Here is a 10825-nt window from a genome sequence, read left to right on the forward strand (position 1 = left end):
GTTAACGTATACTACTACTTAACTTAGTGTTGTCCTTTACTCTCATGGATCTTGACATTGTCATAATTAAGGTGCAGAATCTTGGAAGAGGAAGATGGCAAAAATTTAGCTGCTCAAAAACTCTCCTAGCTACATAATGACATGAAAGTTTGAACATGACTCTTCAAGCCCGGACCGCAGAGCTCTTTCAAGTTTATAGACACTAGCCAGCTTTGCACTGATCATCCACATGCTCAGTTTCATGGGTCCCTTACAAACTCTGAGCCTGCTTGTGCTTGCCTCACTGGTCAGCTCAGCGGCGCCACCACCGTCCGGCTCCGGCCACCGCTTCACGCTCACTCACATTGACTCCAAAGGCGGCTTCACCAAGGCGGAGCTGATGCGCAGGGCCGCACACAGAAGCCGCCTCCGAGCGGCCACGGGGTTTTCTAGGCCAGGCCAAGGCTCCGCTCGGGCCAAGTTGAGTACCTCATGGAGCTCGCCATCGGGACGCCGCCTGTGCCGTTCGTCGCTGTCGGTGTCAAAATCGGCGGATCTCGGGTAGGGGGTCCCGAACTGTGCGTCTAGGCGGATGGTAACAGGAGACAAGGGACACAATGTTTTTACCCAGGTTCGGGCCCTCTCGATGGAGGTTCGGCCATCCGGACACCCCCTAATCTGGGACACCCTCAGTAGCCCCTGAACCAGGCTTCAACGACGACGAGTCCGGCGCGCAGATTGTCTTCGGCATTGCAAGGTGGGTTTCTCCTCCGAATACTTCATAAAAGATTTTGAACACAAGGATAGTGTCCGGCTCTGCAAAATAAGTTCCACATACCACCATAGAGAGAATAATATTTACACAAATCTAATCTGCTGACGTATTCCGTAGCGTGTCGTGCTACAGCCAAGCCTTTATTCGTTTTACTGTCCCACCTCAGCGCGTTTAGCGAGGCGGTTTCCTTGGCACGTCTTGACAAAGCAGAGATCGTGTCCCCTTATTCCGGGATTCTCATCAATACGGGCGTGGGTAACCCAACCGCGCCATTAATCACGACGCTTGGGAGATAAGCGAGTTTTTCCAGGCTGGCGGGGGCACATAGTTTCGGTCGCCCATATAAGGGGATAAGAATCCACCCTTTCCATCTACGCCTTCCTCCTCCTTTGCTTATCCATTCCTGCGCACTCGAGCTCCAGCGCCCAAGTCCGCATTTCCCACCTCAACCTTGTCCAACCATGTCCGGAGCGGGAGGCAGGTGGATGGCCTCCACCGTCACGGAGGGGCACATCAAAAAGTTGAGGAAAGCCGGATACTTGTCCAACGACATTGCGCACCGGCTCCCGGATGAGGGGCAGCTCATCCCCACCCCCAGGCCCCATGAGAGGGTGGTGTTCCTCACCCATTTCCTCCGCGGACTGGGCTTCCCACTCCACCCATTTGTCTGGGGGCTCATGTTCTATTACGGTCTGGATTTCCATGATCTGGCCTCGAACTTCATCCTCAACATCTCGGCGTTTATCGTCGTGTGCGAGGTCTTCCTCCGCATCAAGCCCCACTTCGGCCTATGGCTGAAGACCTTCAGTGTCAAGCCGAAGGTTGTGGGCGGCCGGCAAGCAGAGTGCGGAGGCGCCATGGTGGGCAAGATGCCCAACGTCACATGGCTCGAGGGCTCCTTTGTGGAAACCATCAAAGGGTGGCAATCGGGGTGGTTCTACATCACCAAGCCGCGTGACCCTGAATGGGCAACGGCCCCCGAATTCCAATCTGGCATCCCCACATGGCTCACCTCCTGGAAAGAGACGGGCCTGTTGTGGGGTAATTCGGAAGAGGTGACCGGACTCCAAACCTGCGTCCAAAACCTGGTGGACAAGAAGGTTAAACTTGTCAACGTAGTCCAGGTCATGCTCTTCCGCCGGATCCTCCCGTGTCAACGACGGGCTTTCAATTTGTGGGAGTTCGACCCGGCCCGGCACTAAACTTTGTCCAGGCTCTTTGACACAACGCACGAGGACGCCTGGAAGGTGCTATTCAAGAGCTTCGAGGTTCCCCCTCCCATCACCGAGGTTCGCGGATTCTGCGCAAAGCGCCAAGCCAGCGAAGTAAGCTTGTTTTACCCTTTACAGGATACTTGTTTTTCATAGTGTGACTCTATGCGGGATCTAAGCTCCCGCTCCTTTGACAGGACTGGAAGAAGACGTCCGGACAGTTTGACTGTCCGGTTCCCTTGCCCGAAGGCCCAGCGAATGCACGCTTAACGAAGCTGCTGTTCCCGGCACCTCACGTGGTGCCGGAGAAGAAGGCCAAGAAGAAGGCCATGGGAACTCGAAAGAGTTCCCGGCGCCTGGTGGTGTCGAATTCATCGCCCGACGACCCCGAAGCGCACTCCTCCTCCGAAGATGAGGAGGAGGAAGAAAAAGCCTCCCCCCTCCAACGGGGGGAGGAAAGAAAAGGAAGGCCGCCCCAACTGGGGAGGCCGGAGGGTCCAAGAAGGGGAAGACCCTTCTTCCGGACTAAGCCTCCGACGCCGACGCCGGCAGAGAGGAGTGGCCATCCAAGGCCAAGCCCCTAGCCAAATCGTAAGTATCCGGATACCAGAATAACTCATGGTGTTCCTTTATTGCACAGTACCTTCTGACACCGAATATAATCGTGCAGTCCGCCCAAGGCTCAGCTCAACGATTCGTCGAGCGGCTCCCTGGATTCGTCGGATGTGAATAGTCTTTCACCCCCGACTGCTACCTCCCCCCGCCCTACGGACGATGCCGAGGTGGAGTCCCAAAAGGGGCTAAGCCAGGAGGAGGTGGTCCTGGAGGCGCCGCAAGGCGACCTCCCAAACTCCAGGCCCAAAGGGGATAAAACCCTAGAGGGATCTAAGTCCGGCCCTGGGTCGGACACCGCACCGGAACCTTCAGTGGTTCCGGAGTCCGGCAGGCACCCCCCTCGCAAGAAGGGCACGCCTACAACCCCGGTGGCCTCCGTCCAACCGGAGGCACCGGACAATTTGCTGGAGGTGCTTAACGGTGCCTCCATCGACGAGGAGCACCGTACTATTATTTGTGCGGTGATCCAGAAGGTTCAGTCCGCCAAGGGCGGGCTGACAGAAGCCTGTGCCAGCCTTCTAACAGGCTTTGAGGTATGTATTTAAGACATGTAAAAATATTACCGCATAGACAGTAGCCCCTGATGCTCAGTTTGGTGTTCGGAAAGAAAAGCCGGACTGAGAATCTAAAAAGATATACGCAGGAGTCTAACATAAATATGTCAATATGGTAATGCAGGCTGCGCTGCTAACCTCTGCCGCACTGACTGCGGAGGTCGATGCATTGAAGCAGAGCCTCGAACGGTCCGAGAACGAGCTCGGCCTTGCCAAGAAGCAGCTCGAGGAAAAGGAAGGTAGGTAGTACCTTATGTAAGTATATATAAAAATACCTGGTTGCAAATAGTGACAGGACCAACGTGAATGTTACAGGGGCCACAACCGAGGTGGCAACCCTGAAGGAAGCATTGTCCAAGGCCGAAGACAATGCAGTCATGAAGCGCACCGAGCGAGAGAAGCAGGAGGCGCGGGCGGAGAAGGTGCGGCAAGAGCTCCATGCTCTTGTGAAAAAACACGAGAGATTGGAGCTTGACTCAAAAACTCGAGAGTCCGAGCTTGCCTCGGCCCTTGAGAGCGCCAAATCCACCAAGGCCGAAGCCCAAAAAGCCCTCCAGGAAATTGAGGCGATGAAGAAGATAGCGGCGGGTAAGGCATTCTTTATGCAAAGCAAGCACGCGAAAGTGAATTACTTGTTACTTACCCGGGTCCGGAGCTCTCCAGGAGCATTCATAGATCTGCCCCGCAGTGTGTCCGACGCCGCCGCATTCTACCGAGCCGAGGAAGGGAGCTCGACGGAGAAGGTGTTCTGGTCCCAGTATGTTGAGGCCGGACACCCGGTGCCCTTGAGCGACCAGCTGAAGCAGCTGCTCGAGCTCCATAAGGTAGCCGAACAGGCCATGAAGGGCTTAATAGTCCGGCTGTGGCCTGGGGAGGTTATGCCTGGGAGCTACTTTGGGCTGGTGAGGCGGCTGGTGGATGCCTGTCCATGGCTTGAAGTCATCAAACGCTCCGTATGCATCGAAGGCGCCCGTAGGGCCCTTGCCCGTGCTAAAGTGCACTGGGGCAAGCTGGATGCTGAGAAGCTGGTGACAGATGGGCCACCGGAGGGGAAGGAGCATCACAGGCCGGAGATGTATTATGAGGGCGTCCTGAAGGGTGCCCGCCTTGTGGCGAACGAATATTCGAAGGATTTAATTTTTGAGTAAACTCGCTCGTGTTTATCCTGTGCGCTGAAAACTTGTTCATATGCGCTAAGCAACGCTTTTTGAATTTAAAATATTACCTTCTGTGCGGCCGTTTATTAAATCTGAGAGATGCAAGTCGTCGGCTTCTACCCCCATGCCATGAGTGCTGGGGTGTTCGGGATAAACCTGAGCGCTCTTGTTCCCATTCTTGGGTCCTTTGAGGGAGGCGCTCAGCACAACGAACAAGATAATCGGACTATAATGCTTATCATTCTCACTTAGCCATATAATTCTATAATTTTAAATTTCGGTGAAGCCCCTAGTATTCAGAAGACTGAGTCCGGGGCGCTATCCACGCCTAGGCCGGACAAAGCCAGCTCCTCGCTCTAAGCGGCATAAGTCTTTAGGGACTCGAAAAACCTCTCGAACAGCGACCAGCTCTCGCCCTATCATGACGGTCAGTTTTAGCTTTCTTTACTAAGGTGCTCAACCCAGCTCAACTGAGGCACAATCGCAGTAGTTCTCCCAGCGCTACCTTAGCCGATATAGCGGAACGTAAGGTACCAAAACATGGGAGCCGGGCAAACCCAACTATTGACCCAAGAGATGATTCGGAGCCGATGCATATAATGCTATAAGTTCGGGGTGACGCACTCGTGAGAGTGTTCGGTCTTCTCACACCATATTCTGGGGTACTTAAGCCCCTGGTGTATTGGCCGTACCAAAGTGTACGGTTGCATAATGTCATAACTGAACATATTTACATAAAAAATGAATGCACTAATAGACAAGACCTATGTATTGTTTATTAAAGGGCTGCTATGAAAGTAGAATGATACAAATAGTGCGATGAGCAAGAGATGGGATTATTTGACATGTCCCCCTCCAGGGGCAAGCTGCGAGACTTTAAGTAAGGCAGGTATTTAGCTCGTTATAGAGACCACCTGGACATTCGACGTGGCTTGCTGTCTCCCTGGCTGTTGCATCGTGTGTTCGGCAATTGTACTGCCGGACAGGCCTTCCTGAGAGTGGAGTCCTGAAAGTAAGAAAAGAGAAATTTCAAAATCGGGAGCCCCTAGTGCGGTTGAACCGCATTCTGAGCGTGCCGTGGTTGTGCCCCTCCCCTTATGCCCATGGTATTTCCAGAGCGTAATTATGTACGCGTGGTACTAGTTTCGCAATCTCGCGAGGGCTGGGGTTGGGGCCGCACTGCTATGCTTGCTCGGAACATGCCATACGGTCTTGTTGTAGGTTACTTCGGGCGCGCTTGACAGTGTCCGGACGTTTAACAGCCGGACTATAGAATTGCCTTGAGAGGCTACTTTGTACTTCCGCCGCGAGGGCCGCCGTGTGCTCCTCTGTTCGGAGAGAGAGTTTGGTGTTTCCATTGACCGTAATGACTCCTCGAGGGCCTGGCATCTTGAGCTTGAGGTATGCGTAGTACGGCACCGCATTGAACTTTGCAAATGCGGTTCGCCCGAGCAGGGCGTGATAGCCACTGCGAAACGGGACTATGTCGAAGATTAACGCCTCGCTTCGGAAATTATCCGGGGATCCAAAGACCACTTCGAGTGTAACTGAGCCTGTACAGCTGGCCTCTACACCTGGTATGACGCCTTTAAAGGTCGTCTTTGTGGGTTTAATCCTTGAGGGATCTATGCCCATTTTTCGCATTGTATCCTGATAAAGCAGGTTCAGACTGCTGCCGCCGTCCATGAGGACTCTAGTGAGGTGAAATCCGTCAATGATTGGGTCTAGAACCAATGCGGTGAATCCACCGTGACGGATGCTAGTGGGGTGGTCCCTTCGATCAGAAGTGATCGGGCAGGAGGACCATGGGTTGAACTTTGGGGCGACTGGCTCCAACGCATATACGTCCCTGAGTGCATGCTTTCGCTCCCTTTTGGGGATCTGGGTTGCGTATATCATGTTTACCGTCCGCACTTGTGGGGGAAAACCCTTCTGTCCTCTGTTGTTCGGCGGCCGGGGCTCCTCCTCGTCATCACTATGCAGCCCCTTGTCTCTATTTTTGGCACTTAACTTGCCTGCCTGCTTGAACACCCAACAATCCCTGTTGGTGTGATTGGCTGGTTGTTCGGGGGTGCCGTGTATCTGGCACGAGCAATCGAGTATCCGGTCCAAACTGGACGGGCCCGGAGTATTTCTTTTGAATGGCTTTTTCTGCTGACCGGGTTTAGAGCCTCTGAATCCGCCATTAACTGCCGCATCCTCAATATTGTCGCTGTTAATGCGGCGCTTGTGCTTGTTGTGACGCGACATGCCATTGTTGTCCTTGGTATCCGAATTACCAGGGCTTTTGGTCATGTTATTACTACAATCTAGCCAGCTGTCTTCTCCCGCGCAAAAGCGGGCCATGAGTGTTGTGAGGGCTGCCATGGATTTCGGCTTTTCCTGTCCTAGGTGCCGGGCAAGCCATTCGTCATGGATGTTATGTTTGAAGGCTGCAAGGGCCTCTGTGTCCGGACAGTCGACGATTTGATTTTTCTTGGTTAGGAACCGTGTCCAAAATTGTCTGGCCGATTCCTCTGGCTGTTGAATTATGTGGCTTAGGTCGTCGGCGTCTGGTGGTCACACATAGGTGCACTGGAAATTGTCAAGGAATGTGGATTCCAGGTCCTCCCAGCAACCAATTGACTATGTTGGCAAGCTGTTAAGCCAATGCCGAGCTGGTCCTTTAAGCTTGAGTGGGAGGTATTTGATAGCGTGTAGATCATCGCCGCGGGCCATGTGGATATGAAGGAGATAATCCTCGATCCATACCGCTGGATCTGTTGTGCCATCATATGATTTGATGTTTACGGGTTTAAAACCCTCGGGGATTTGATGATCCATTACTTCGTCTGTGAAGCATAGTGGGTGTGCGGCGCCTCTGTACTGGGCTATATCATGACGTAGCTCATATGAGCTTTGCCTTCCATGTTCAGCATGGCCGTATTTGTCATATCCGACGCGACGGTTATCGTCACGTGTTGTGGGGCACCCACGCAATCCGTAGATCGATCTTGTTTGCGTTGCCTTGTCCTCCAATATGTCACGTAGGTCTGGTGCATTTCCCCGTGCCTTGGTATTTTTTGAGTGGCGCCGGGGTGCGGCTTGAATGGATGGCCGAGAGGCCTCTCTGTCGCGGCCACGAGGTGGCCGGTCGGCCGCGTCCTGCGTTGGTGATGTAGGTTTAGGTGCTTCCTCCTCTAATTGGGGTAGCAGCCTGCGCTTTGGGTAGCTCTTGGAGGGGCGTTCGAGTTTGTACTCTTCGGCCGCCAGGACTTCAGTCCATCTGTCGGCTAGCAAATCTTGGTCAGCTCTAAGCTGCTGCTGTTTTTTCTTGAGGCTACTCGTGGTGGCCATAAGCCTGCGTTGGAAACGCTCTTGTTCGACGGGATCCTCAGGCACGACAAATTCGTCGTCGGCGAGGCTTGCCTCGTCTTCGGAGGGAGGCATGTAATTATCGTCCTCTACCTCCCTGTCTGCCACTCTCTTATGAGGGCTGGCTTCTCCATCCTCCTGCGCTGAATCCTGCTGGAGGGGGTTGTCTTCCGCACTATCTGGGGTATTATTGTCTCCGGTGCCAGAATCGCCGTTTTTGCTTTGGTGGGATTTAGAGCAGCGCCGCTGACGCCGGCGCTTAGGCTGTTTCTTGGAGGGGTCATCCTCCGTTGTTCCATCGCCACTCCCTTCTTTCGGGGTGTCCAGTGCCCTATAGGCGCTGGTTCTTGGTCGTCTCCTGCATCGTTGTCCATACCGTTGATGTCTTTGGAGTCGAAGTCGAGCATGTCGGTTAAATCATCGACAGTGGCTACGAAGTGGGTGGTGGTTGGGCTTCGAATTTCTTCATCGTCCGCATCCCAACCTTGCTGACCGTAGTCCGGCCAAGGCTCTCCGGATAAAGAGAGACTTTAGTGAATTCAGGATGTTGCCAAAGGGCGAGTGCTGAAAGATGTCCGTGGCGGTGAACTCCATGATCGGCGCCCAATTGGGTTCGATCGGAAGGGGTGCGGAAGGTTCGGAGTCCGGAAAGGAGCCCGGCACCTTGGAGTCACGAGCTTCGCAAAGGACGAGGCTGGTATTCGGCTCGATCGCCGTAGAGATTGCAGCCCCCGAGGCGGTGTCCAACCATCCATCCTCGATTAGCGTAGTCGGCTCCGAGCTAAAGGTCGGAGCGGACACTGGGGCGGCCTTCGGGGCACTGTTCGGCGGCAGAGCTAGATCATGCCCGTCATGACAGTGCGGCGTGTTAGGTTGTGGCTCGAATCCGTCGAAGATCAAATCCCCGCGGATGTCGGCCGTGTAGTTCAAACTCCCAAATCTGACCTGATGGCCAGGGGCGTAGCTTTCGATCTGCTACTGATGGCCAAGCGAATTGCCCCGCAGTGCAAAGCCGCCGAATATGAAGATCTGTCCGGGGAGAAAAGTCTCACCCTGGACCGCATCATTGTTGATGATCGGAGGAGCCATCGGGCCTAAAGGTGACGACACAGAGAAACTCTCAATGAAAGCACCAATGTCGGTGTCAAAATCGGCGGATCTCGGGTAGGGGGTCCTGAACTATGCGTCTAGGCGGATGGTAACAGGAGACAAGGGACATGATGTTTTTACCCAGGTTCGGGCCCTCTCGATGGAGGTAAAACCCTACTCCTGCTTGATTAATATTGATGATATGGGTAGTACAAGAGTAGATCTACCACGAGATCAGAGAGGCTAAACCCTAGAAGCTAGCCTATGGTATGATTGTTGTTCGTCTTATGGACTAAAACCCTCCGTTTTATATAGACACCGGAGAGGACTAGGGTTACACAGAGTCGATTACAATGGGAGGAGATCCACATATCCGTATCACCAAGCTTGCCTTCCACGCCAAGGAAAGTCCCATCCGGACGCGGGATGAAGTCTTCAATCTTATCTTCATAGTTCAGGAGTCCGGCCAAAGGTCATAGTCCGGCCATCCGGACACCCCCTAATCCGGGACTCCCTCAGTCGCCCTCTTCGACACCGGCAGCGACCTCACCTGGACGCAGTTTCAGCCATGCAAGCTCTGCTTCCCGCAGGACACGCCCGTCTATGACCCGACTGCCTTGTCCAGCTTCTCCCCTCTAACCTGCTCCAGCAACGCGTGCCTGCCCGTGTGGAGCCGTGGATGCGCCCCTAGCTCCCTCTGTGGCTACCGCTACGCCTACGGCGACGGCTCCCACTCGGCTGGCGTCCTGGGCACGGAGACGCTCATGTTCGGCTCTGGCCCCGGCCAAGTACTGGCCGCCTTTGCCGGAGCTGTCGCGTTCGGCTGCGGCAGAGACAACGGGGGCGACTGGTACAACTCCACCGGGCTGGTCGGCTTCGGTCGCGGGAGCCTGTCCCTCGTGGCGCAGCTATGGTTCGGGAAGTTTTCCTACTGCCTCACCGGCTTCTTCAATACTAGTCTGGACAGCCATGTCTTGTTCGGCTCCCTCGCGGAGCTGGCCCACGGGGGCGGGGGCGGCGCCGCCATGCAGTCGACGCCGCTTGTGCAGAGCCCACAGAGTCCATCGCGGTACTATGTTTCTCTCAAGGGCATATCGCTCGGCGACGCTCGCCTGCCGATCCCGAACAAAACCTTCAAGCTACACGCCGACGGCACGGGCGGGATGATTGTCAACTCCGGCACCATTTTCACGGTCCTCGTGGAAAGTGCTTTCAGGGTGGTCGCCAACCACGTGGCCGAGGTGCTCGACCAGCCGGCGCTCAACACGACGAGCCTGGAGAGCCCTTGCTTCCCGGCTCCCGCTGGTGAGCGGCAGCTCCCGGCCATGCCGGACATGGTGCTGCACTTCGTCGGCGGTGCGGACATGAGGCTGCATGGGGACAACTACATGTCCTTTAACGAAGAGGACTCGTCATTCTGCTTAAACATTGTTGGGACAACGTCGGCTTCGGGTTCGGTGCTGGGCAATTTCCAGCAACAGAACATACAGATGTTGTTCGACATCACCGTAGGGCAATTCTCATTTGTTCCCACCGACTGTAGTAAGCTCTGAGGTCTACCTGGACACCCTTTTTTACCAGCAAGCCTGAGGGCTTTTTACTCCTTATCAAAGATCGTTTCATCGTTTATAAGTGATTGCATGAGAAATGTAGGAGGTTCATCGACCCAGGTACACAAATCTGAATAAAACAGAAACAATCTAGCTATCTCATGAGCTGCCACATTTGCTTTCCTAGGGCATAACTCATAGGAAACATCGTCAAACGCACTTGCATGCAGGTGCAGTCATGAAAAATTGCTGAACTTACAGTTGCAGAAAACCCTCCTGAGATAAGAGTAGATATTACCTGTTCATTGTCAGACTGAAGAATAATCCTGTAACGCCCCATTACTGAGCAAACCATATGCCATCTTGAGCCGCAGTAGCTTCAGACATAAGACCATTTGTTGCTCCTTCAATTCTGAAGCATCGAGCGGCCACGAATCCTCGATGCACTATTTTTTCATGCGTGGCAGCATGGGATCAAATGATATCCAATCAAAACACTTCCATGAATAAAGGGGTGGCTCTACAATTAATAGGATTGTGA

General features: G+C 54.0%; 1 pseudogene; it reads left to right on the forward strand.

The window, feature by feature from the left end:
- The first annotated feature begins 229 nt into the window (after nucleotides 1-229).
- LOC119275241 lies at nucleotides 230-10287 on the forward strand (annotated as a pseudogene).
- Nucleotides 10288-10825: the final 538 nt, after the last annotated feature.

Source organism: Triticum dicoccoides, chromosome 3B (genome assembly GCF_002162155.2).
Source record: "Triticum dicoccoides isolate Atlit2015 ecotype Zavitan chromosome 3B, WEW_v2.0, whole genome shotgun sequence".
Taxonomy (NCBI): domain Eukaryota; kingdom Viridiplantae; phylum Streptophyta; class Magnoliopsida; order Poales; family Poaceae; genus Triticum; species Triticum dicoccoides.